The sequence below is a fragment of the Hyla sarda genome, unplaced genomic scaffold (assembly GCF_029499605.1).
Source record: "Hyla sarda isolate aHylSar1 unplaced genomic scaffold, aHylSar1.hap1 scaffold_738, whole genome shotgun sequence".
NCBI lineage: Eukaryota > Metazoa > Chordata > Amphibia > Anura > Hylidae > Hyla > Hyla sarda.
The window spans coordinates 127,600-155,433 of NW_026610760.1; the positions used below are offsets into that span (position 1 = coordinate 127,600).

Below are 27,834 nucleotides of genomic sequence, written 5' to 3' on the forward strand. Positions count from 1 at the left end.
GGCTTGTATCCCGGTTAGAGACTCTCTATAAGTTTAAACGTGTTGGTGTGGAGGTGGAGAATGAGATTGTTAAGGTGAAGGGGGAGATGAAAAAAAGGTTGTTGGAAAAGGGAAGAAATATTGTATATAAGTCTAAAGTGCAGCACCTAGAAGAAAATGAGCAGTGTACACGGTATTTCTTTAAAAAATGTTTTAATGCTAAAGGTGTTTTTAAATCTGTTTTTACCCCTACGGGGGAAGTTTTTGGAGAGGAGATGGTGAAGGAGATTGGCAGATTTTATGAGACACTCTTTAGTAATAAGAGCAGAGCCAGTGAGACGGAGATGAATGATTATTGTAATATTTTGGAGAATAATGTTCCTGTTGAAAAAGTAGATTTTTTGATTGATGATGTTAGTGAAGGGGAGATCAAGCAGGCCCTGGATAAGATGGCCAAAGGGAAGACACCAGGCTGTGATGGTCTTCCCGCTGAGTTTTATTCCGCGTTCTGGAATATTTTAAGTAAAGAGTTTACACGGGTGGTGCAATATGTTTTTAACTCAGGTGTTTTAGCTGAATCTATGAAGAAAGGGGTCATAACATTAATTCATAAAAAAGGTGATGGCAGAGATCTTAAAAATTGGAGACCTATAACTTTATTAAATTGTGACTACAAGATAATTGCTAAGATTGTGGCTAATAGACTGAGTGATGTAGTGGACCACCTTGTGGGAGAATACCAAGTTTGTGCAGTACCGAAAAGAAAAATAACAGATAATTTATTGCTTTTAAGAGACTCTATTTATTACAGTAACTTCAACAAGAATGCACTGTTTGTTGAGTCCATAGATTTCGAAAAGGCTTATGATAAGGTTGCACATGATTTTATGTTCATTGCTTTAAAACACTTAGGTATTCCAGAAAAGTTATTATCTGTTATTATGAGTTTTTATCATGGGGTGACAAGTCAGATTTTAGTAAATGGGCATGTGGGGCCTGCTTTTAATGTCCTGTCTGGAGTCAGACAGGGATGCCCACTCTCCCCAATTCTGTTTATATGCGTTATAGAGGGCCTGTTGAAGAATGTGCAGAAAGATAAATGTGTGAGTGGTGTTTTTATTCCAGGTAGTGATGGTAGTAAGTTAAAGGTTTTAAGTTATATGGATGATGTGGTTTTTACTTGTACATCCCAAGCAGATCTCAACAGAGTAAATTTGCATGTGAGGATTTTTTGTTGTGTGGCTGGGATGAATGTGAACTGGGGGAAGTGCCAATTATGCAGTTTTGGGAACCAAGAGAATATAGTAGTGGATGGTGTTAAGGAAAAAGAAGACATTGAAGTGCTAGGAGTGATATTTGACAAAGACCTCAAAGGAAAGAAAAGTTATGAGACTTTGGACAGTAAAATTGAGAAGAAGCTATCCTTCTGGAGGTTAAGGAACTTGTCACTTAAAGGGAAAGTTCTTATCATTAAGTCTGTAATCCTACCGCTTCTCTTGTATACGGCTATGGTGCTTCCTCCAGGAAAGTTATGGACTAGGAGAGTTACAAGGAAGCTTTTTGTGTTCTTCTGGGGGTCTAAGATGGAGAAAATGAGAAGAGAAGAAGTGATGAAGAGTATGAATTTGGGCGGATATAACTTTCCAAACATTGATCTGTTTTTAAAGGTGCACTATTTTCTTTTAATTTTTAAATTGATACAGTGCAATAATAGGGCGGCAGACATGAGTAAATACCTTGCAGGATGGTTGTTTTCCAAGTGGGGCTGGTGTGAGAGGGATTTGAGGAGACCCATAGCACATGTGATACCTACCTTCTATGTGCTCCTCAGGTCTTTCAATGATCAATTTGGTTTGAGCTCTTTAGGTGAACCTGATAAAAAGAAAATAGAACAAGAAATAAGGAAAAATGAGAGATTATATGAAGTACCATTCTGCACTAATGCTCAGTCTGTGAAGATTTGGAAGTTTTTTAAAGTTATTGGACTATCAAACAGACAAAAAGACGTTAGTTGGATGTCCTTTCATGGCTGCCTCCCAACCCGATCTTTTTTAAATGGAAGAGGTTTGAGAATAAGTGACAGATGCCCAAGAGAGGGTTGTGGAGGTAGAGAAGACTTAGTGCACCTTTATTGGGACTGTTTTTATGCAAAAGAATTTTTTATGTTTTTAAAGAGGTTTTTAATCCAACTCACTGGATATAATAGTTTTTCTTTTGAGAAAGTTTTTATTGGTCAAGATCTTAGTAAAAAGGAAGATACACGTACTAATTGGATTCTTTTTTCTGTTTTTAAAGAGGTTTTATGGGACTCACGCAATTTGCTTGTTTTTAAAAATGTTGTTATTTCTCCGAGGGAATTGAAAAGATTGTTTTTAGGAAGGATTTTTACTATCTTTCTACTGGACAAAAAGAGAATTGGTGAAGAAGAAGCGGAGAAAATCTGGATGCATACACGATGGAAGAATTTATAAGAAGTACGTAAAGGAGAAAGCTGTAAGTTTTTGACCAATTTCTGTGATTGTTTTTGACATGTTTTTTTGTTTTGTTGTTTAGTCACTTTTTCTTGGCACTCGGTTCCCTTAGTTAGTTTTTTCCGTATGATGTTTTTTCAGATATTGTTTTAAGTGACGAGTCTTGGTAGGTGACCTGATGATCGTCCAAACAATAGTCTGTAACTGAGGAAAAAAAAAAAAAAAAGAAAAAAAAAAAAAAAAATCTGTTCTTATCAGTTTAATATCTGATACGTCCCCTATCTGGGGACCATATATTAAATGGATTTTTGAGAACGGGGGCCGATTTCGAAGCTTGCTTCCGTCGCCCTATGCATTGACCCGATATGGCAGTATCTTCGGGTACAGTGCACCACCCCCTTACAGGGTTAAAAAGAAAGATTCCTACTTTCATTGCTACCTGCTTGCTGGCTAGCCAGCTAGCCAGCCCTGTGGGCCTTGCTGCTGCTGCAGCCAAAAAACAAAAGGTGGTGCTGCTGCTGCTGCTGCTTCTGCTGCTTCTGCTTCTGCTTGTGTCTGGCCGCTGTTGGAGCGTCCAGGCACAGGACTTCTGCTGCTGCTGACTAAATGGCCTCCTTAATTGGATCATTTGAGTAGCCAGCACACCTGTGCAGGTAGGGCATGACATGATAGGCAGCTGCCTTGATAGCGGGTGGGTGCTGAATGTTCCTAATTGACAAAATAAGATTAATGCTTATGAAGAAATATAAAATCTCATCCCTTCCCCAATATCGCGCCACACCCCTACCCCTTAATTCCCTGGTTGAACTTGATGGACATATGTCTTTTTTCGACCGTACTAACTATGTAACTATGTAACATAACATGGGGGGGGGGGGGGGGGGTCTCCTGGCTGTTCACACAGGTGTGTCATTGCTGTACATTGACCATGCATTGCTTCTGTGGTATTGCAAAGGCAAAGACAAATGCTTCCAGCCATCCATTGCACTAATGGATTGGTCATCAGCTGGCTGTCTATGTCCCGCATCAATATAGACCAAAGTACAGAGGGTTAGGCTATGCTATTGTGCACCTACCTGATGCATCAGAAGGTGCGAGGCCCTTGCTAAATTCTGTGCACAGACTTTGAGATCTATACTTTAGACTGTATCTAAACCTGCTCCAACATGGACTGACATTCTGGCCTACTTTCAGCCGATGCGACTTGTCTGTCGCTGAACAGTCGCTTTTTATGTATTCAGCACCTATGTATAATGTTGTAAAAATGCTCTAGAAGCTAAAGTCGCAGAAATGTCACACATATTTGGCCTGCAACTTTCTGTGCGACAAATTCAGACAGGAAAAATCAGTATAAATCCTTAGAAAATTATCCCCCAGTGTCTCCATCTGCTGGCGGTATTGAATAAGCATTGCTGCACTGATGGGGTATGCATTAGACGAAAAAAAAGAAGAAAAAGAAGAATAATACGCCCAGAAAAGAGGCGAAAAGGAGAAAAACGTAAAAAAACGTGAAAAAAAAGTAAGAGGAAGAGAAGGGAAAAAAAGGTGGAAATGGGTTTAAAAGTGATTTCGGCGGAGAAATATATATATATATATATATATATATATATATATATATATATATATATACGCGCACACACACACATATATATAAACGTATTCTCCGTTGAGATATTGCAGCCGCTGCTGTGTCCAGGCCCAGGAGCCTTAGCACTGTGCTGTGATGTCACTCAATACCACTGACATCACTAGGTGTAAACAACATCTCTCCTTTGCTGTGTATGTGACTATGGAGCTGTTTGGTGATGTCGTCTATTATGGCCTTCATAGAAGCAACAGGAGATTGTTGCATCCATCTAGAACCCTCAGAACTACAGTGCTATGATGTCACTCACTTCCACAGGCCTTGCAGAGTGTAAACAACAACAACCCAGCTTTGTTGTGTATGTAACCATAGGGATTTGTGATGTCACCTAGAACCTTCACAGCAGCGACAGCTTTATGAGGAGCATCAGCACTGCTCTGCCTGAGCAGAACCATCACCGCCATAGGTTGTCAAATAACCCGGGTTTAACCCACACAGGTAAGTCCAATGGGGTGCAGGCATGTCCTCTATGCTTACAGCTTCCCGTGGGTGTTGGTTTGATACCGTTTGGGGACAGCCAAGGAGGCATCTGCAGGCAACAAAGGTAGGTGTGTGCTTGTGTGTGTGTTTCCTATGCAGATCCTAAGCCCAGTGTCACATGCAAGTAGGAGGAGTAAGAAGGGTTCCTGGCAAATCCGGGTTATGGATTGCATTTAAAAAGGCCCCGTGGGAGTGCAATGGGCCCCTGTCTTGCTGCTTAGCAATAATGGTATGGGTTTAGGTTCTGCTGTGTGTACTGGTGGTTGACTGCCCCCCAGCCCAGAGTGTGCATGGAAAATTGTCTGGCAGCCTCCCTGACAGCAAGCAGTGATAGTGCCCATGAAGGGCACCTTGTTGGGCCCGCCCCTTTCACGGTTATCGCTTCTCGGCCTTTTGGCTAAGATCAAGTGTAGTATCTGTTCTTATCAGTTTAATATCTGATACGTCCCCTATCTGGGGACCATATATTAAATGGATTTTTGAGAACGGGGGCCGATTTCGAAGCTTGCTTCCGTCGCCCTATGCATTGACCCGATATGGCAGTATCTTCGGGTACAGTGCACCACCCCCTTACAGGGTTAAAAAGAAAGATTCCTACTTTCATTGCTACCTGCTTGCTGGCTAGCCAGCTAGCCAGCCCTGTGGGCCTTGCTGCTGCTGCAGCCAAAAAACAAAAGGTGGTGCTGCTGCTGCTTCTGCTGCTTCTGCTTCTGCTTGTGTCTGGCCGCTGTTGGAGCGTCCAGGCACAGGACTTCTGCTGCTGCTGACTAAATGGCCTCCTTAATTGGATCATTTGAGTAGCCAGCACACCTGTGCAGGTAGGGCATGACATGATAGGCAGCTGCCTTGATAGCGGGTGGGTGCTGAATGTTCCTAATTGACAAAATAAGATTAATGCTTATGAAGAAATATAAAATCTCATCCCTTCCCCAATATCGCGCCACACCCCTACCCCTTAATTCCCTGGTTGAACTTGATGGACATATGTCTTTTTTCGACCGTACTAACTATGTAACTATGTAACATAACATGGGGGGGGGGGGGGGGTCTCCTGGCTGTTCACACAGGTGTGTCATTGCTGTACATTGACCATGCATTGCTTCTGTGGTATTGCAAAGGCAAAGACAAATGCTTCCAGCCATCCATTGCACTAATGGATTGGTCATCAGCTGGCTGTCTATGTCCCGCATCAATATAGACCAAAGTACAGAGGGTTAGGCTATGCTATTGTGCACCTACCTGATGCATCAGAAGGTGCGAGGCCCTTGCTAAATTCTGTGCACAGACTTTGAGATCTATACTTTAGACTGTATCTAAACCTGCTCCAACATGGACTGACATTCTGGCCTACTTTCAGCCGATGCGACTTGTCTGTCGCTGAACAGTCGCTTTTTATGTATTCAGCACCTATGTATAATGTTGTAAAAATGCTCTAGAAGCTAAAGTCGCAGAAATGTCACACATATTTGGCCTGCAACTTTCTGTGCGACAAATTCAGACAGGAAAAATCAGTATAAATCCTTAGAAAATTATCCCCCAGTGTCTCCATCTGCTGGCGGTATTGAATAAGCATTGCTGCACTGATGGGGTATGCATTAGACGAAAAAAAAGAAGAAAAAGAAGAATAATACGCCCAGAAAAGAGGCGAAAAGGAGAAAAACGTAAAAAAACGTGAAAAAAAAGTAAGAGGAAGAGAAGGGAAAAAAAGGTGGAAATGGGTTTAAAAGTGATTTCGGCGGAGAAATATATATATATATATATATATATATATATATATATATACGCGCACACACACACATATATATAAACGTATTCTCCGTTGAGATATTGCAGCCGCTGCTGTGTCCAGGCCCAGGAGCCTTAGCACTGTGCTGTGATGTCACTCAATACCACTGACATCACTAGGTGTAAACAACATCTCTCCTTTGCTGTGTATGTGACTATGGAGCTGTTTGGTGATGTTGTCTATTATGGCCTTCATAGAAGCAACAGGAGATTGTTGCATCCATCTAGAACCCTCAGAACTACAGTGCTATGATGTCACTCACTTCCACAGGCCTTGCAGAGTGTAAACAACAACAACCCAGCTTTGTTGTGTATGTAACCATAGGGATTTGTGATGTCACCTAGAACCTTCACAGCAGCGACAGCTTTATGAGGAGCATCAGCACTGCTCTGCCTGAGCAGAACCATCACCGCCATAGGTTGTCAAATAACCCGGGTTTAACCCACACAGGTAAGTCCAATGGGGTGCAGGCATGTCCTCTATGCTTACAGCTTCCCGTGGGTGTTGGTTTGATACCGTTTGGGGACAGCCAAGGAGGCATCTGCAGGCAACAAAGGTAGGTGTGTGCTTGTGTGTGTGTTTCCTATGCAGATCCTAAGCCCAGTGTCACATGCAAGTAGGAGGAGTAAGAAGGGTTCCTGGCAAATCCGGGTTATGGATTGCATTTAAAAAGGCCCCGTGGGAGTGCAATGGGCCCCTGTCTTGCTGCTTAGCAATAATGGTATGGGTTTAGGTTCTGCTGTGTGTACTGGTGGTTGACTGCCCCCCAGCCCAGAGTGTGCATGGAAAATTGTCTGGCAGCCTCCCTGACAGCAAGCAGTGATAGTGCCCATGAAGGGCACCTTGTTGGGCCCGCCCCTTTCACGGTTATCGCTTCTAGGCCTTTTGGCTAAGATCAAGTGTAGTATCTGTTCTTATCAGTTTAATATCTGATACGTCCCCTATCTGGGGACCATATATTAAATGGATTTTTGAGAACGGGGGCCGATTTCGAAGCTTGCTTCCGTCGCCCTATGCATTGACCCGATATGGCAGTATCTTCGGGTACAGTGCACCACCCCCTTACAGGGTTAAAAAGAAAGATTCCTACTTTCATTGCTACCTGCTTGCTGGCTAGCCAGCTAGCCAGCCCTGTGGGCCTTGCTGCTGCTGCAGCCAAAAAACAAAAGGTGGTGCTGCTGCTGCTTCTGCTGCTTCTGCTTCTGCTTGTGTCTGGCCGCTGTTGGAGCGTCCAGGCACAGGACTTCTGCTGCTGCTGACTAAATGGCCTCCTTAATTGGATCATTTGAGTAGCCAGCACACCTGTGCAGGTAGGGCATGACATGATAGGCAGCTGCCTTGATAGCGGGTGGGTGCTGAATGTTCCTAATTGACAAAATAAGATTAATGCTTATGAAGAAATATAAAATCTCATCCCTTCCCCAATATCGCGCCACACCCCTACCCCTTAATTCCCTGGTTGAACTTGATGGACATATGTCTTTTTTCGACCGTACTAACTATGTAACTATGTAACATAACATGGGGGGGGGGGGGGGGTCTCCTGGCTGTTCACACAGGTGTGTCATTGCTGTACATTGACCATGCATTGCTTCTGTGGTATTGCAAAGGCAAAGACAAATGCTTCCAGCCATCCATTGCACTAATGGATTGGTCATCAGCTGGCTGTCTATGTCCCGCATCAATATAGACCAAAGTACAGAGGGTTAGGCTATGCTATTGTGCACCTACCTGATGCATCAGAAGGTGCGAGGCCCTTGCTAAATTCTGTGCACAGACTTTGAGATCTATACTTTAGACTGTATCTAAACCTGCTCCAACATGGACTGACATTCTGGCCTACTTTCAGCCGATGCGACTTGTCTGTCGCTGAACAGTCGCTTTTTATGTATTCAGCACCTATGTATAATGTTGTAAAAATGCTCTAGAAGCTAAAGTCGCAGAAATGTCACACATATTTGGCCTGCAACTTTCTGTGCGACAAATTCAGACAGGAAAAATCAGTATAAATCCTTAGAAAATTATCCCCCAGTGTCTCCATCTGCTGGCGGTATTGAATAAGCATTGCTGCACTGATGGGGTATGCATTAGACGAAAAAAAAGAAGAAAAAGAAGAATAATACGCCCAGAAAAGAGGCGAAAAGGAGAAAAACGTAAAAAAACGTGAAAAAAAAGTAAGAGGAAGAGAAGGGAAAAAAAGGTGGAAATGGGTTTAAAAGTGATTTCGGCGGAGAAATATATATATATATATATATATATATATATATATATATATATATATACGCGCACACACACACATATATATAAACGTATTCTCCGTTGAGATATTGCAGCCGCTGCTGTGTCCAGGCCCAGGAGCCTTAGCACTGTGCTGTGATGTCACTCAATACCACTGACATCACTAGGTGTAAACAACATCTCTCCTTTGCTGTGTATGTGACTATGGAGCTGTTTGGTGATGTCGTCTATTATGGCCTTCATAGAAGCAACTGGAGATTGTTGCATACATCTAGAACCCTCAGAACTACAGTGCTATGATGTCACTCACTTCCACAGGCCTTGCAGAGTGTAAACAACAACAACCCAGCTTTGTTGTGTATGTAACCATAGGGATTTGTGATGTCACCTAGAACCTTCACAGCAGCGACAGCTTTATGAGGAGCATCAGCACTGCTCTGCCTGAGCAGAACCATCACCGCCATAGGTTGTCAAATAACCCGGGTTTAACCCACACAGGTAAGTCCAATGGGGTGCAGGCATGTCCTCTATGCTTACAGCTTCCCGTGGGTGTTGGTTTGATACCGTTTGGGGACAGCCAAGGAGGCATCTGCAGGCAACAAAGGTAGGTGTGTGCTTGTGTGTGTGTTTCCTATGCAGATCCTAAGCCCAGTGTCACATGCAAGTAGGAGGAGTAAGAAGGGTTCCTGGCAAATCCGGGTTATGGATTGCATTTAAAAAGGCCCCGTGGGAGTGCAATGGGCCCCTGTCTTGCTGCTTAGCAATAATGGTATGGGTTTAGGTTCTGCTGTGTGTACTGGTGGTTGACTGCCCCCCAGCCCAGAGTGTGCATGGAAAATTGTCTGGCAGCCTCCCTGACAGCAAGCAGTGATAGTGCCCATGAAGGGCACCTTGTTGGGCCCGCCCCTTTCACGGTTATCGCTTCTCGGCCTTTTGGCTAGATCAAGTGTCTGGTCAGGAGGATCCTGGGAGTTTGTCCTACCTTTTCCAAGGGGGGCTGCTACGAGGAACCGAAAAGGCGATCGACAAGATGGGTGTTCGCATCCGTTACCTTACATCCGGTGAAACGCGGATTCGTTTTTCCTTTCGCTTTGATGTTGATGAAGACAAACAAGAACTCGTCCAACTTTCTTATTTTGTGAAAGAAACTCTCTACAAGCTTCTTGGGGTGAAGAAAGAGAACATCGTCTGTCTCAGAGATCCTCGGAAGGGCAGCTTCATCCTAACTCTGGACTCTGCTTATGCATGCCAGAATCTTTTTGAGAAGCTGAAAAGCAATCAAGACCTTGCTGAGCTTGATGGGATCACGGTCACAGTGTTGTATACTGGTGGCGATATTCCTCTAGTTGTGTGTATGCACAATCCCTTTGTGACTGTGTCCCATATTGAGCTCTTTTTGGGGAAATACTGCAGTTCTGTTAAGTATTCCCATAAGGTGATGAATTCAGAAGACCTATGGACGGGGAAACATAAGTTTTTTGTGAAAATGAAGGAGGATGCTACTGGCATTGGAGGGTTGTGTCATCCACCCTCCAACTTTTCTATCGGTCGGGATAAGGGCTATTTGTTTTATCCCGAGATGCCTACTTTTTGTAGGAAATGTAAGAAATTCGGACATACTATGGAAGTTTGCACGGACACTACAGTTCGCTGTGGTCGGTGCAATCAAGAAGGCCATGTTTCTAAGGACTGTGCTAAAATTGTCTGCAACATTTGTGGTGAAGAAGGCCATGCCTTTAAAGATTGCAGTCTCCGTTCCAGTGTAGCTAGATCGTGGGCTGACCGTGTAGCGGGGAGAGTGGGTGTAGTGCAAGCTGAAGTACCACCTGCGAAAGCACCCCAGCGGTCTGAGGCGCCTTCAGAAAAGCCGGCTGTAACTTCTGATGTCGTGGCGGAGCTTATGGACCTTTCTGCTGTGCCTGAGACAGAGGGGAGACCTTCTGTGGAGGGTTCTGGCGGTGGAGGGTCACTAGTGAGCAGTGAAGCCATGGAGGTTGGCGTGAAGGAGATCAAGCGGAAGAAGGAACTCGGAGATGAGCCACAACTTGGCATTAAACGGCTTGTCAAAAAAAGCTCAGACGAATGTGAGGACAGTCAACATGCATGGAGGCCTTCTATAAGATCAGCGTCCGATCCAAAAAATATCAAAGAGTTCGAAAGCCCGGAGTCACCTGTGGGTTTCATATCGGACTCAAACTCCAGTAGCGAATAGCTTCCTTAAAGTGCTCCTCTCTTAATGTGAGAGGTCTAAAGAGCCCTACGAGAAGGGCTGCTTTGTTTAGTTTTTTAGAGACCTTGGACTGTTCTCTGTTCTTTTTACAAGAATGTGGAATTGAACATAGTCCAAATTATGAGGACCTTTGTCGTGGCTGGACTTTGGGACCATCGGTCTGGTCGGGTGACAATCTGAACAGATCTTCAGGTGTTGGGATCTTGTTTAGAGGTTCAGATGTACAAGTTTTGTCCTTCTTAGAAATTATACCTGGTAGAGCACTATTAGTTAATATTAAGTACAATGGCTCGGAGATTAAGCTTTTTAACATCTATGCTTCTCCTGAAAAAAATGTGAGAGCCGACTTGATTAATGATATTCAGGCTTTTATCCCAGGTTCAACACCTATTTTAATGGCTGGAGATTTTAATTGTTGTATGAGTGGTGATCATCGTGAGAGTGGAAGTGTGCATGTCAGAGTGGATAAAACAGAGAAACAGATTAAGTGTATGACTGAGGATTTTAACTTTACCGATGTCTGGAGGAGAAAATACCCAGACGACCCTGGTTACACATGGGAAAATAATGTCTGCAAATCCAGGATTGATTTTATTTTTTTATCGGAAAGTTTTAATCTAGTTGATGTTTCTCTTTTATCGAATATTTTCTCTGATCATAAGTTATTATATGCACATGTCACTTTACCTGGCCTAGAGAAAGGCAGAGGCGTTTGGAAGCTCAACACTACTTTATTAGAGGACATGAAAACAAAAAATGATTTTATTGCTGCTTATAACAAATGGAGATTGCGTCAATCCCAATATAAAAATATTTTGGATTGGTGGGAGGATGTTAAAAAGTGGACTAAACAGTTTTTTATCCGTGTGGGCATCCAAAAGGCTAAGGAGAAAAAGTTATGGTTTAAAATGTTAAACACTAAAATCCAAACATATTATAAACTAAAGCAAGCCGGGCTTGAGATGGATGATGTTATTGCTCAGACAAAGAATGAAATAAAAAATGCCATTAGTCAAAAAGGAAAAGAAATGATTTTTAACAGCAAGGTGCAATGTCTGGAGAATGATGAAAAGTGTTCGAGATTCTTTTTTAAGAAGGTGGTGGGAAAGAAAGAAATGATATCTGTAATTGAAGGGAAGATAACTAATGAAGAGATGTTGCGAGAAGCACAAGTATTTTATCAGGAGCTTTTTAATAAAAAAGATATTGATATTTCAATTACTAATGATGTTTTAGATACCTTAGATTCAAAACTTGACAAAACTGACCAAGAGAGCCTTTGTGATGAAATCTTTTTACCTGAACTTTTAAGCACTTTTAAGAGTTTTTTAAATGGTAAAACACCTGGTTCGGATGGGTTGCCAGTTGAATTTTATCTGTGTTTTTGGTCCATTTTAAAAGATGATCTTTTAGGTATTTTTAACTGTGCTTTTAAATCTGAGATTTTACCTGCGTCCTGGAGAGATGGTGTTGTTACTCTGATTTTTAAAAAAGGAGACATCTCTAAATTAGAAAATTGGAGGCCTATTACCCTGCTAAATACAGACTATAAGGTTTTAGCAAAAATTTTAGCAAATAGGCTCAAGCAGGTAATTGCTAAGGTTATACACAGTGACCAAGTATGCGGAGTACCTGGAAGGAAAATAAGTGATCATCTAAACCTTGTAAAAGATGTTTTATGGTATCAGAAACAATGTGATCAGAAATTGGCAATTTTATCCTTGGATTTTCAAAAGGCTTATGACCGTGTTTCTCATGATTTTTTATGGTTGGTTTTAAAGAAAATGAATTTTCCTGATTTTATTGTTGGAAAAATTGCACTTTTATATAAAAACTGTTTTAGTCGTATTTTAATTAACGGTTTTTTATCCCAAGAGGTATGTTTACAGTCTGGGGTGAAACAGGGGTGCCCCCTATCACCCATTCTTTTCATATGTGCAATAGAACCTCTGTTGAATGTTTTGAGAAAAGATAAGCTCATTAGAGGAGTGCCAATCCCTGGAAGTGGAGGACAGAGCGTAAAGACGATAGCATACATGGATGATGTTAATATTCTATGTTCAGATGAACCATCCCTGAAACGTGCTATCAGACAGACAGAATTTTTTTGTGAGGGCTCTGGCTTCAAATTAAATAAAAATAAATGTGATTGCTTTGCAATAGGGAATTGGGGCAATACGGAGGTGAATGTGCAATATGATAAAATCAAAATCTTGGGTGTCATCTTTGACAATGAAAATAATGGAGAGGAAAGCTGGTCCATCGTCAAAGAGAAAGTGCAAAAGAAAATAAGTTTTTGGAAAATGAGGAAATTAACAATAGAAGGAAAAGTACTGATAATGAAAGCTTTGTTGCTACCTATCATGCTATATTTAAGCTTGGTTTTCCCACCGAGTGAACGCACCTTAAAGTTTTTAAACAAGATTTGCTTTCATTTTTTATGGGGGTCTAAAATGGATAAACTCAGGAGAGATGTAATGATGAAGACAAAGAAATTGGGGGGTAAGGATGTGCCTGATTTAAAAAGGTTTTTATATATTCACTTTTTTTCTATGTGTTTTAATGGCTTGCAAAGAAACTGTTATTGGTCTTATTTTTTAAAATATGCTGCAGGTCACATTTTTAGAAAAAGAAAGTGGATAACCTTACCTTTAACGTCCCCAATCTTATTTATTCCCCCAGCGCACTATGTGGTTTTAGAAAAGATTATTCGTATTTATGGCATTGCTAATTTTAGTCAAGAAATTTGTAGTAATGTACGAAAATTAGTTCCTGAAATCAGGAAGATAGAACAGATTTGCTTAATATCTAATTATTCCACTGAGAAATCTCTAAGAGTTTGGAGGATGGTGAATATGGGATTCTTATCTAATGACTTAAAAGATCTGGCCTGGCAGATAGCACATCAATGTTTGCCTACCAGAGAATTCCAACACAGAAGAGGATTGTGTCGTAGTGCAAAGTGCCCGAGAATGGGGTGTCCTAGTGAGGAAACAGTTTTACACCTTTTTTGGAACTGTTTTTACGCCCAAGAGATATGGCATTTGATAGGACCCTTACTAAAATTCATTTCTGATCTTAATTTTTTAAATCATGAAGTTATTTTATATGGATTTTATAATGTTTTATCTGTGGAGAAGTCTCGGGTTTTGTGGATTAGTATAAATTGTATTAAAATTGCACTATGGAAGACGAGGAATATTCTTCTTTTTAAAAGAGACACTATTACCTCTAAAGATTGTGTTCGCCTAGCTCTTAGTGAGATGTATGTTTTCTATTTATTGGATAAAAAAAGATTAGGTCACAAAGAGGCTAAAAGTCTTTGGAATCTACATCTGTGGAATATGCTTTTAGCAGACTAAGTGTAATCTGGACTGCGTAAGGTCTTTTAGTCTAAGAATATTATATCTAAAAGTAAAAAATCTGTTCTTATCAGTTTAATATCTGATACGTCCCCTATCTGGGGACCATATATTAAATGGATTTTTGAGAACGGGGGCCGATTTCGAAGCTTGCTTCCGTCGCCCTATGCATTGACCCGATATGGCAGTATCTTCGGGTACAGTGCACCACCCCCTTACAGGGTTAAAAAGAAAGATTCCTACTTTCATTGCTACCTGCTTGCTGGCTAGCCAGCTAGCCAGCCCTGTGGGCCTTGCTGCTGCTGCAGCCAAAAAACAAAAGGTGGTGCTGCTGCTGCTTCTGCTGCTTCTGCTTCTGCTTGTGTCTGGCCGCTGTTGGAGCGTCCAGGCACAGGACTTCTGCTGCTGCTGACTAAATGGCCTCCTTAATTGGATCATTTGAGTAGCCAGCACACCTGTGCAGGTAGGGCATGACATGATAGGCAGCTGCCTTGATAGCGGGTGGGTGCTGAATGTTCCTAATTGACAAAATAAGATTAATGCTTATGAAGAAATATAAAATCTCATCCCTTCCCCAATATCGCGCCACACCCCTACCCCTTAATTCCCTGGTTGAACTTGATGGACATATGTCTTTTTTCGACCGTACTAACTATGTAACTATGTAACATAACATGGGGGGGGGGGGGGGGGGTCTCCTGGCTGTTCACACAGGTGTGTCATTGCTGTACATTGACCATGCATTGCTTCTGTGGTATTGCAAAGGCAAAGACAAATGCTTCCAGCCATCCATTGCACTAATGGATTGGTCATCAGCTGGCTGTCTATGTACCGCATCAATATAGACCAAAGTACAGAGGGTTAGGCTATGCTATTGTGCACCTACCTGATGCATCAGAAGGTGCGAGGCCCTTGCTAAATTCTGTGCACAGACTTTGAGATCTATACTTTAGACTGTATCTAAACCTGCTCCAACATGGACTGACATTCTGGCCTACTTTCAGCCGATGCGACTTGTCTGTCGCTGAACAGTCGCTTTTTATGTATTCAGCACCTATGTATAATGTTGTAAAAATGCTCTAGAAGCTAAAGTCGCAGAAATGTCACACATATTTGGCCTGCAACTTTCTGTGCGACAAATTCAGACAGGAAAAATCAGTATAAATCCTTAGAAAATTATCCCCCAGTGTCTCCATCTGCTGGCGGTATTGAATAAGCATTGCTGCACTGATGGGGTATGCATTAGACGAAAAAAAAGAAGAAAAAGAAGAATAATACGCCCAGAAAAGAGGCGAAAAGGAGAAAAACGTAAAAAAACGTGAAAAAAAAGTAAGAGGAAGAGAAGGGAAAAAAAGGTGGAAATGGGTTTAAAAGTGATTTCGGCGGAGAAATATATATATATATATATATATATATATATACGCGCACACACACACATATATATAAACGTATTCTCCGTTGAGATATTGCAGCCGCTGCTGTGTCCAGGCCCAGGAGCCTTAGCACTGTGCTGTGATGTCACTCAATACCACTGACATCACTAGGTGTAAACAACATCTCTCCTTTGCTGTGTATGTGACTATGGAGCTGTTTGGTGATGTTGTCTATTATGGCCTTCATAGAAGCAACAGGAGATTGTTGCATCCATCTAGAACCCTCAGAACTACAGTGCTATGATGTCACTCACTTCCACAGGCCTTGCAGAGTGTAAACAACAACAACCCAGCTTTGTTGTGTATGTAACCATAGGGATTTGTGATGTCACCTAGAACCTTCACAGCAGCGACAGCTTTATGAGGAGCATCAGCACTGCTCTGCCTGAGCAGAACCATCACCGCCATAGGTTGTCAAATAACCCGGGTTTAACCCACACAGGTAAGTCCAATGGGGTGCAGGCATGTCCTCTATGCTTACAGCTTCCCGTGGGTGTTGGTTTGATACCGTTTGGGGACAGCCAAGGAGGCATCTGCAGGCAACAAAGGTAGGTGTGTGCTTGTGTGTGTGTTTCCTATGCAGATCCTAAGCCCAGTGTCACATGCAAGTAGGAGGAGTAAGAAGGGTTCCTGGCAAATCCGGGTTATGGATTGCATTTAAAAAGGCCCCGTGGGAGTGCAATGGGCCCCTGTCTTGCTGCTTAGCAATAATGGTATGGGTTTAGGTTCTGCTGTGTGTACTGGTGGTTGACTGCCCCCCAGCCCAGAGTGTGCATGGAAAATTGTCTGGCAGCCTCCCTGACAGCAAGCAGTGATAGTGCCCATGAAGGGCACCTTGTTGGGCCCGCCCCTTTCACGGTTATCGCTTCTAGGCCTTTTGGCTAAGATCAAGTGTAGTATCTGTTCTTATCAGTTTAATATCTGATACGTCCCCTATCTGGGGACCATATATTAAATGGATTTTTGAGAACGGGGGCCGATTTCGAAGCTTGCTTCCGTCGCCCTATGCATTGACCCGATATGGCAGTATCTTCGGGTACAGTGCACCACCCCCTTACAGGGTTAAAAAGAAAGATTCCTACTTTCATTGCTACCTGCTTGCTGGCTAGCCAGCTAGCCAGCCCTGTGGGCCTTGCTGCTGCTGCAGCCAAAAAACAAAAGGTGGTGCTGCTGCTGCTTCTGCTGCTTCTGCTTCTGCTTGTGTCTGGCCGCTGTTGGAGCGTCCAGGCACAGGACTTCTGCTGCTGCTGACTAAATGGCCTCCTTAATTGGATCATTTGAGTAGCCAGCACACCTGTGCAGGTAGGGCATGACATGATAGGCAGCTGCCTTGATAGCGGGTGGGTGCTGAATGTTCCTAATTGACAAAATAAGATTAATGCTTATGAAGAAATATAAAATCTCATCCCTTCCCCAATATCGCGCCACACCCCTACCCCTTAATTCCCTGGTTGAACTTGATGGACATATGTCTTTTTTCGACCGTACTAACTATGTAACTATGTAACATAACATGGGGGGGGGGGGGGGGGTCTCCTGGCTGTTCACACAGGTGTGTCATTGCTGTACATTGACCATGCATTGCTTCTGTGGTATTGCAAAGGCAAAGACAAATGCTTCCAGCCATCCATTGCACTAATGGATTGGTCATCAGCTGGCTGTCTATGTCCCGCATCAATATAGACCAAAGTACAGAGGGTTAGGCTATGCTATTGTGCACCTACCTGATGCATCAGAAGGTGCGAGGCCCTTGCTAAATTCTGTGCACAGACTTTGAGATCTATACTTTAGACTGTATCTAAACCTGCTCCAACATGGACTGACATTCTGGCCTACTTTCAGCCGATGCGACTTGTCTGTCGCTGAACAGTCGCTTTTTATGTATTCAGCACCTATGTATAATGTTGTAAAAATGCTCTAGAAGCTAAAGTCGCAGAAATGTCACACATATTTGGCCTGCAACTTTCTGTGCGACAAATTCAGACAGGAAAAATCAGTATAAATCCTTAGAAAATTATCCCCCAGTGTCTCCATCTGCTGGCGGTATTGAATAAGCATTGCTGCACTGATGGGGTATGCATTAGACGAAAAAAAAGAAGAAAAAGAAGAATAATACGCCCAGAAAAGAGGCGAAAAGGAGAAAAACGTAAAAAAATGTGAAAAAAAAGTAAGAGGAAGAGAAGGGAAAAAAAGGTGGAAATGGGTTTAAAAGTGATTTCGGCGGAGAAATATATATATATATATATATATATATATATATATATATATATATATATATATATACGCGCACACACACACATATATATAAACGTATTCTCCGTTGAGATATTGCAGCCGCTGCTGTGTCCAGGCCCAGGAGCCTTAGCACTGTGCTGTGATGTCACTCAATACCACTGACATCACTAGGTGTAAACAACATCTCTCCTTTGCTGTGTATGTGACTATGGAGCTGTTTGGTGATGTCGTCTATTATGGCCTTCATAGAAGCAACTGGAGATTGTTGCATACATCTAGAACCCTCAGAACTACAGTGCTATGATGTCACTCACTTCCACAGGCCTTGCAGAGTGTAAACAACAACAACCCAGCTTTGTTGTGTATGTAACCATAGGGATTTGTGATGTCACCTAGAACCTTCACAGCAGCGACAGCTTTATGAGGAGCATCAGCACTGCTCTGCCTGAGCAGAACCATCACCGCCATAGGTTGTCAAATAACCCGGGTTTAACCCACACAGGTAAGTCCAATGGGGTGCAGGCATGTCCTCTATGCTTACAGCTTCCCGTGGGTGTTGGTTTGATACCGTTTGGGGACAGCCAAGGAGGCATCTGCAGGCAACAAAGGTAGGTGTGTGCTTGTGTGTGTGTTTCCTATGCAGATCCTAAGCCCAGTGTCACATGCAAGTAGGAGGAGTAAGAAGGGTTCCTGGCAAATCCGGGTTATGGATTGCATTTAAAAAGGCCCCGTGGGAGTGCAATGGGCCCCTGTCTTGCTGCTTAGCAATAATGGTATGGGTTTAGGTTCTGCTGTGTGTACTGGTGGTTGACTGCCCCCCAGCCCAGAGTGTGCATGGAAAATTGTCTGGCAGCCTCCCTGACAGCAAGCAGTGATAGTGCCCATGAAGGGCACCTTGTTGGGCCCGCCCCTTTCACGGTTATCGCTTCTCGGCCTTTTGGCTAAGATCAAGTGTAGTATCTGTTCTTATCAGTTTAATATCTGATACGTCCCCTATCTGGGGACCATATATTAAATGGATTTTTGAGAACGGGGGCCGATTTCGAAGCTTGCTTCCGTCGCCCTATGCATTGACCCGATATGGCAGTATCTTCGGGTACAGTGCACCACCCCCTTACAGGGTTAAAAAGAAAGATTCCTACTTTCATTGCTACCTGCTTGCTGGCTAGCCAGCTAGCCAGCCCTGTGGGCCTTGCTGCTGCTGCAGCCAAAAAACAAAAGGTGGTGCTGCTGCTACTTCTGCTGCTTCTGCTTCTGCTTGTGTCTGGCCGCTGTTGGAGCGTCCAGGCACAGGACTTCTGCTGCTGCTGACTAAATGGCCTCCTTAATTGGATCATTTGAGTAGCCAGCACACCTGTGCAGGTAGGGCATGACATGATAGGCAGCTGCCTTGATAGCGGGTGGGTGCTGAATGTTCCTAATTGACAAAATAAGATTAATGCTTATGAAGAAATATAAAATCTCATCCCTTCCCCAATATCGCGCCACACCCCTACCCCTTAATTCCCTGGTTGAACTTGATGGACATATGTCTTTTTTCGACCGTACTAACTATGTAACTATGTAACATAACATGGGGGGGGGGGGGGTCTCCTGGCTGTTCACACAGGTGTGTCATTGCTGTACATTGACCATGCATTGCTTCTGTGGTATTTCAAAGGCAAAGACAAATGCTTCCAGCCATCCATTGCACTAATGGATTGGTCATCAGCTGGCTGTCTATGTCCCGCATCAATATAGACCAAAGTACAGAGGGTTAGGCTATGCTATTGTGCACCTACCTGATGCATCAGAAGGTGCGAGGCCCTTGCTAAATTCTGTGCACAGACTTTGAGATCTATACTTTAGACTGTATCTAAACCTGCTCCAACATGGACTGACATTCTGGCCTACTTTCAGCCGATGCGACTTGTCTGTCGCTGAACAGTCGCTTTTTATGTATTCAGCACCTATGTATAATGTTGTAAAAATGCTCTAGAAGCTAAAGTCGCAGAAATGTCACACATATTTGGCCTGCAACTTTCTGTGCGACAAATTCAGACAGGAAAAATCAGTATAAATCCTTAGAAAATTATCCCCCAGTGTCTCCATCTGCTGGCGGTATTGAATAAGCATTGCTGCACTGATGGGGTATGCATTAGACGAAAAAAAAGAAGAAAAAGAAGAATAATACGCCCAGAAAAGAGGCGAAAAGGAGAAAAACGTAAAAAAACGTGAAAAAAAAGTAAGAGGAAGAGAAGGGAAAAAAAGGTGGAAATGGGTTTAAAAGTGATTTCGGCGGAGAAATATATATATATATATATATATATATATATATATATATATATATACGCGCACACACACACATATATATATAAACGTATTCTCCGTTGAGATATTGCAGCCGCTGCTGTGTCCAGGCCCAGGAGCCTTAGCACTGTGCTGTGATGTCACTCAATACCACTGACATCACTAGGTGTAAACAACATCTCTCCTTTGCTGTGTATGTGACTATGGAGCTGTTTGGTGATGTCGTCTATTATGGCCTTCATAGAAGCAACAGGAGATTGTTGCATCCATCTAGAACCCTCAGAACTACAGTGCTATGATGTCACTCACTTCCACAGGCCTTGCAGAGTGTAAACAACAACAACCCAGCTTTGTTGTGTATGTAACCATAGGGATTTGTGATGTCACCTAGAACCTTCACAGCAGCGACAGCTTTATGAGGAGCATCAGCACTGCTCTGCCTGAGCAGAACCATCACCGCCATAGGTTGTCAAATAACCCGGGTTTAACCCACACAGGTAAGTCCAATGGGGTGCAGGCATGTCCTCTATGCTTACAGCTTCCCGTGGGTGTTGGTTTGATACCGTTTGGGGACAGCCAAGGAGGCATCTGCAGGCAACAAAGGTAGGTGTGTGCTTGTGTGTGTGTTTCCTATGCAGATCCTAAGCCCAGTGTCACATGCAAGTAGGAGGAGTAAGAAGGGTTCCTGGCAAATCCGGGTTATGGATTGCATTTAAAAAGGCCCCGTGGGAGTGCAATGGGCCCCTGTCTTGCTGCTTAGCAATAATGGTATGGGTTTAGGTTCTGCTGTGTGTACTGGTGGTTGACTGCCCCCCAGCCCAGAGTGTGCATGGAAAATTGTCTGGCAGCCTCCCTGACAGCAAGCAGTGATAGTGCCCATGAAGGGCACCTTGTTGGGCCCGCCCCTTTCACGGTTATCGCTTCTCGGCCTTTTGGCTAAGATCAAGTGTAGTATCTGTTCTTATCAGTTTAATATCTGATACGTCCCCTATCTGGGGACCATATATTAAATGGATTTTTGAGAACGGGGGCCGATTTCGAAGCTTGCTTCCGTCGCCCTATGCATTGACCCGATATGGCAGTATCTTCGGGTACAGTGCACCACCCCCTTACAGGGTTAAAAAGAAAGATTCCTACTTTCATTGCTACCTGCTTGCTGGCTAGCCAGCTAGCCAGCCCTGTGGGCCTTGCTGCTGCTGCAGCCAAAAAACAAAAGGTGGTGCTGCTGCTGCTTCTGCTGCTTCTGCTGCTTCTGCTTCTGCTTGTGTCTGGCCGCTGTTGGAGCGTCCAGGCACAGGACTTCTGCTGCTGCTGACTAAATGGCCTCCTTAATTGGATCATTTGAGTAGCCAGCACACCTGTGCAGGTAGGGCATGACATAATAGGCAGCTGCCTTGATAGCGGGTGGGTGCTGAATGTTCCTAATTGACAAAATAAGATTAATGCTTATGAAGAAATATAAAATCTCATCCCTTCCCCAATATCGCGCCACACCCCTACCCCTTAATTCCCTGGTTGAACTTGATGGACATATGTCTTTTTTCGACCGTACTAACTATGTAACTATGTAACATAACATGGGGGGGGGGGGGGGTCTCCTGGCTGTTCACACAGGTGTGTCATTGCTGTACATTGACCATGCATTGCTTCTGTGGTATTGCAAAGGCAAAGACAAATGCTTCCAGCCATCCATTGCACTAATGGATTGGTCATCAGCTGGCTGTCTATGTCCCGCATCAATATAGACCAAAGTACAGAGGGTTAGGCTATGCTATTGTGCACCTACCTGATGCATCAGAAGGTGCGAGGCCCTTGCTAAATTCTGTGCACAGACTTTGAGATCTATACTTTAGACTGTATCTAAACCTGCTCCAACATGGACTGACATTCTGGCCTACTTTCAGCCGATGCGACTTGTCTGTCGCTGAACAGTCGCTTTTTATGTATTCAGCACCTATGTATAATGTTGTAAAAATGCTCTAGAAGCTAAAGTCGCAGAAATGTCACACATATTTGGCCTGCAACTTTCTGTGCGACAAATTCAGACAGGAAAAATCAGTATAAATCCTTAGAAAATTATCCCCCAGTGTCTCCATCTGCTGGCGGTATTGAATAAGCATTGCTGCACTGATGGGGTATGCATTAGACGAAAAAAAAGAAGAAAAAGAAGAATAATACGCCCAGAAAAGAGGCGAAAAGGAGAAAAACGTAAAAAAACGTGAAAAAAAAGTAAGAGGAAGAGAAGGGAAAAAAAGGTGGAAATGGGTTTAAAAGTGATTTCGGCGGAGAAATATATATATATATATATATATATATATATATATATATATATACGCGCACACACACACATATATATAAACGTATTCTCCGTTGAGATATTGCAGCCGCTGCTGTGTCCAGGCCCAGGAGCCTTAGCACTGTGCTGTGATGTCACTCAATACCACTGACATCACTAGGTGTAAACAACATCTCTCCTTTGCTGTGTATGTGACTATGGAGCTGTTTGGTGATGTCGTCTATTATGGCCTTCATAGAAGCAACAGGAGATTGTTGCATCCATCTAGAACCCTCAGAACTACAGTGCTATGATGTCACTCACTTCCACAGGCCTTGCAGAGTGTAAACAACAACAACCCAGCTTTGTTGTGTATGTAACCATAGGGATTTGTGATGTCACCTAGAACCTTCACAGCAGCGACAGCTTTATGAGGAGCATCAGCACTGCTCTGCCTGAGCAGAACCATCACCGCCATAGGTTGTCAAATAACCCGGGTTTAACCCACACAGGTAAGTCCAATGGGGTGCAGGCATGTCCTCTATGCTTACAGCTTCCCGTGGGTGTTGGTTTGATACCGTTTGGGGACAGCCAAGGAGGCATCTGCAGGCAACAAAGGTAGGTGTGTGCTTGTGTGTGTGTTTCCTATGCAGATCCTAAGCCCAGTGTCACATGCAAGTAGGAGGAGTAAGAAGGGTTCCTGGCAAATCCGGGTTATGGATTGCATTTAAAAAGGCCCCGTGGGAGTGCAATGGGCCCCTGTCTTGCTGCTTAGCAATAATGGTATGGGTTTAGGTTCTGCTGTGTGTACTGGTGGTTGACTGCCCCCCAGCCCAGAGTGTGCATGGAAAATTGTCTGGCAGCCTCCCTGACAGCAAGCAGTGATAGTGCCCATGAAGGGCACCTTGTTGGGCCCGCCCCTTTCACGGTTATCGCTTCTCGGCCTTTTGGCTAAGATCAAGTGTAGTATCTGTTCTTATCAGTTTAATATCTGATACGTCCCCTATCTGGGGACCATATATTAAATGGATTTTTGAGAACGGGGGCCGATTTCGAAGCTTGCTTCTGTCGCCCTATGCATTGACCCGATATGGCAGTATCTTCGGGTACAGTGCACCACCCCCTTACAGGGTTAAAAAGAAAGATTCCTACTTTCATTGCTACCTGCTTGCTGGCTAGCCAGCTAGCCAGCCCTGTGGGCCTTGCTGCTGCTGCAGCCAAAAAACAAAAGGTGGTGCTGCTGCTGCTTCTGCTGCTTCTGCTTCTGCTTGTGTCTGGCCGCTGTTGGAGCGTCCAGGCACAGGACTTCTGCTGCTGCTGACTAAATGGCCTCCTTAATTGGATCATTTGAGTAGCCAGCACACCTGTGCAGGTAGGGCATGACATGATAGGCAGCTGCCTTGATAGCGGGTGGGTGCTGAATGTTCCTAATTGACAAAATAAGATTAATGCTTATGAAGAAATATAAAATCTCATCCCTTCCCCAATATCGCGCCACACCCCTACCCCTTAATTCCCTGGTTGAACTTGATGGACATATGTCTTTTTTCGACCGTACTAACTATGTAACTATGTAACATAACATGGGGGGGGGGGGGTCTCCTGGCTGTTCACACAGGTGTGTCATTGCTGTACATTGACCATGCATTGCTTCTGTGGTATTGCAAAGGCAAAGACAAATGCTTCCAGCCATCCATTGCACTAATGGATTGGTCATCAGCTGGCTGTCTATGTCCCGCATCAATATAGACCAAAGTACAGAGGGTTAGGCTATGCTATTGTGCACCTACCTGATGCATCAGAAGGTGCGAGGCCCTTGCTAAATTCTGTGCACAGACTTTGAGATCTATACTTTAGACTGTATCTAAACCTGCTCCAACATGGACTGACATTCTGGCCTACTTTCAGCCGATGCGACTTGTCTGTCGCTGAACAGTCGCTTTTTATGTATTCAGCACCTATGTATAATGTTGTAAAAATGCTCTAGAAGCTAAAGTCGCAGAAATGTCACACATATTTGGCCTGCAACTTTCTGTGCGACAAATTCAGACAGGAAAAATCAGTATAAATCCTTCGAAAATTATCCCCCAGTGTCTCCATCTGCTGGCGGTATTGAATAAGCATTGCTGCACTGATGGGGTATGCATTAGACGAAAAAAAAGAAGAAAAAGAAGAATAATACGCCCAGAAAAGAGGCGAAAAGGAGAAAAACGTAAAAAAACGTGAAAAAAAAGTAAGAGGAAGAGAAGGGAAAAAAAGGTGGAAATGGGTTTAAAAGTGATTTCGGCGGAGAAATATATATATATATATATATATATATATATATTTATATATACGCGCACACACACACATATATATAAACGTATTCTCCGTTGAGATATTGCAGCCGCTGCTGTGTCCAGGCCCAGGAGCCTTAGCACTGTGCTGTGATGTCACTCAATACCACTGACATCACTAGGTGTAAACAACATCTCTCCTTTGCTGTGTATGTGACTATGGAGCTGTTTGGTGATGTCGTCTATTATGGCCTTCATAGAAGCAACAGGAGATTGTTGCATCCATCTAGAACCCTCAGAACTACAGTGCTATGATGTCACTCACTTCCACAGGCCTTGCAGAGTGTAAACAACAACAACCCAGCTTTGTTGTGTATGTAACCATAGGGATTTGTGATGTCACCTAGAACCTTCACAGCAGCGACAGCTTTATGAGGAGCATCAGCACTGCTCTGCCTGAGCAGAACCATCACCGCCATAGGTTGTCAAATAACCCGGGTTTAACCCACACAGGTAAGTCCAATGGGGTGCAGGCATGTCCTCTATGCTTACAGCTTCCCGTGGGTGTTGGTTTGATACCGTTTGGGGACAGCCAAGGAGGCATCTGCAGGCAACAAAGGTAGGTGTGTGCTTGTGTGTGTTTCCTATGCAGATCCTAAGCCCAGTGTCACATGCAAGTAGGAGGAGTAAGAAGGGTTCCTGGCAAATCCGGGTTATGGATTGCATTTAAAAAGGCCCCGTGGGAGTGCAATGGGCCCCTGTCTTGCTGCTTAGCAATAATGGTATGGGTTTAGGTTCTGCTGTGTGTACTGGTGGTTGACTGCCCCCCAGCCCAGAGTGTGCATGGAAAATTGTCTGGCAGCCTCCCTGACAGCAAGCAGTGATAGTGCCCATGAAGGGCACCTTGTTGGGCCCGCCCCTTTCACGGTTATCGCTTCTCGGCCTTTTGGCTAAGATCGGGGTTTATTGCCTCGGTCGGCGCTGAGGGTGCGAGTGAACTGCGCCGCGACTAGCTGCGTAGGTGATCAAGACTGTGGTACTCGTTACCGACAGATTTGGAAAGATGGCTGGATCCAACATGTCTGCAGTGGAGAAGACCGTACGCATCAAGGTGCTAACCACGGATCGTCTAAGAAACAGCATTGAATACATCGGCCATACCATTGTGGAGCGACTGGCAGGATTTTCCTTGAGCGACCTCTTTTGTGTCCAGGAGAACAAGCGCCAAGGTATTTATGACGTGTCCTTCTTATATGATGCTGACTGCCAGAACTTTTATGAGTGCTTAAAACGGAACAGTGGAAGTGAGGTTTTGCGGGATGTGTCCTTTTATCCCCTTTTTGAAATGGGGACAAAGACTTTGTTTATCCACATGTACAATCCGTTTGTTGATGTCTCTATGATTAAGAACTTCTTGAGCATCTATTGTGAGTCTATTGCTGGTGGTACTAAGCAGACAAGCAGCATTGGTGTATTTAATGGCACGTATAAGTTCTTTGTGAAGTTGCGGCTTGATGGAGATTGCATTGGAGGCGTTAAGCACCCTCCGGCGAACTTTACCATTGCTGGTTTCAGAGGTTATCTCTATTACTACGGACAGCCATCTTTCTGTAGAAATTGTCTATTGTTTGGACATGTGAAGGAGGCCTGCCCTGGCAGTAAGAAATGCAGGAACTGTAAGCAACCGGGGCATGAGGCGGGTGCATGTCCACACCCGAGGACCTGTGACCTATGTGGGGAAGCTGGCCATGTGTACAAGAACTGTCCAGTGTTGAAGAGGAGGGAGGAGGAGAGGAGAATGGAAGAGGAAATGGTGGAGAGGAGGAGGGCAGCTGCAGCTGCGGCTGCAGTGGTTCCTGCAAGAGAGAGCGTTATTATTGGAGAGGTACAGAGTCCTGTGGTGGTAGAGGAGCAAGTGAAGGTGGTGGAGGAGCAAGTGGTGGTGGAGGAGGAGCAAATGGCGGTGCAAGTGGAAGAAGGGGAGATTGAGGATGCTCCCAGTCCCCCGGCTGAGGAGTCGCCGCAAATTGAAGAGTGGTCTTCTTCTGAGGGTGAAGACCGTGAGGAGAGACATAGAGAGAGAGAGGATGACTTTGATCTTTTTCGTCCCCCCAAGAAGACGGCTAGGAAGCTTTCTGGTGGACAGATGGAGTCGACGCTGGTGGCTACGGACAATCGGTATCAACCGCTATCTGAGAGCGACATGGATGCGTGCTCTGCGGGAGAAGCTTCTCCCACACCGCTGAGGAAAGCTACCTAAATAACTTTCTTCTTTTCTGTCAAATTCTTCCTTAGGGTTGTTAAGATGGTGGTATGTCTTTTTTAGTCGGTTCTATAAACGTTAGAGTCTTTAGAAGTAAAGTCAGAAGGACAGTAATTTTGGAGGACTTGGCAGGGAAAAAAGCGGACATTATTTGTTTGCAGGAATGTGGGCTAAATGATATTCCGGGGAAGGGAGAATGGGCTTATGGTCCTGCTGTTTGGTCGGTGTCTGGGCATAATAGGAATGATGGGGTAGGGGTGCTTTTTAAGAGCTTTAAGTTTGAAGTTTGTAGTTATGTGGTAATAGAGGAGGGGAGGTGTATCATGGTGGAGGTTAAGGTGCAGGGGGTTAAATTTAGGTTGATAAATGTGTATGCGCCGGTAAGGAGGGAGGAGCGGGTGGGGTTGTTGGAGGTAATTAAGAGGTTTCTGCCGGGTAAAATACCTTTGGTGTGGGTGGGGGATTTCAATTGTGAAATTGAGGGGAATGTGGATGTATCTGGGAATATTCTTAAAAGTATGGTGTGTGACTTTAAGTTAAAGGATGTGGCTGAAGCGTGTGGAGTGTGTCCTTTGTTAGATACATATTATTCTGATAGTGGAAGTCATAGTTCCAGACTTGATATGTGTTTTGTGTCTAAGGGTGTGTTATGTAAGAATTATATGCAAGAAAAAGTAGGATATTCAGATCATGAGTATGTGTGTTGTGAGTTAGTATTGGATGCAGATTGTGTGAGTGGGAGGGGTGTATGGAAATTAAATGTTAAATTGTTGGAAGTGGAAGGAGTGTATGATAGATATGTTAATAAGTATAGGGGTTGGTGTAAGGAAAAGAATGATTTTCCTGATATATTGTGTTGGTGGGAATGGGTT

The 27,834-nt window shown here is 43.8% G+C and overlaps 6 non-coding genes and 2 pseudogenes across 6 annotated transcripts; all 8 read left to right on the forward strand.

The window, feature by feature from the left end:
• The first annotated feature begins 2,643 nt into the window (after positions 1 to 2,643).
• Positions 2,644 to 2,847, forward strand: LOC130344893 (U2 spliceosomal RNA; annotated as a pseudogene).
• A 2,105-nt stretch (positions 2,848 to 4,952) lies between these two features.
• Positions 4,953 to 5,143, forward strand: LOC130344869 (U2 spliceosomal RNA). The gene has a single exon (XR_008883687.1). It is a non-coding gene; the product is annotated as a U2 spliceosomal RNA (small nuclear RNA).
• Positions 5,144 to 7,230: 2,087 nt separating this feature from the next.
• On the forward strand, positions 7,231 to 7,421 carry LOC130344873 (U2 spliceosomal RNA). The gene has a single exon (XR_008883691.1). It is a non-coding gene; the product is annotated as a U2 spliceosomal RNA (small nuclear RNA).
• Positions 7,422 to 14,228: 6,807 nt separating this feature from the next.
• On the forward strand, positions 14,229 to 14,404 carry LOC130344882 (U2 spliceosomal RNA; annotated as a pseudogene).
• Positions 14,405 to 16,485: 2,081 nt separating this feature from the next.
• On the forward strand, positions 16,486 to 16,676 carry LOC130344875 (U2 spliceosomal RNA). Its single transcript, XR_008883692.1, has one exon. It is a non-coding gene; the product is annotated as a U2 spliceosomal RNA (small nuclear RNA).
• A 2,104-nt stretch (positions 16,677 to 18,780) lies between these two features.
• On the forward strand, positions 18,781 to 18,971 carry LOC130344870 (U2 spliceosomal RNA). The gene has a single exon (XR_008883688.1). It is a non-coding gene; the product is annotated as a U2 spliceosomal RNA (small nuclear RNA).
• A 2,093-nt stretch (positions 18,972 to 21,064) lies between these two features.
• On the forward strand, positions 21,065 to 21,255 carry LOC130344871 (U2 spliceosomal RNA). The gene has a single exon (XR_008883689.1). It is a non-coding gene; the product is annotated as a U2 spliceosomal RNA (small nuclear RNA).
• A 2,099-nt stretch (positions 21,256 to 23,354) lies between these two features.
• Positions 23,355 to 23,545, forward strand: LOC130344856 (U2 spliceosomal RNA). The gene has a single exon (XR_008883673.1). It is a non-coding gene; the product is annotated as a U2 spliceosomal RNA (small nuclear RNA).
• Positions 23,546 to 27,834: the final 4,289 nt, after the last annotated feature.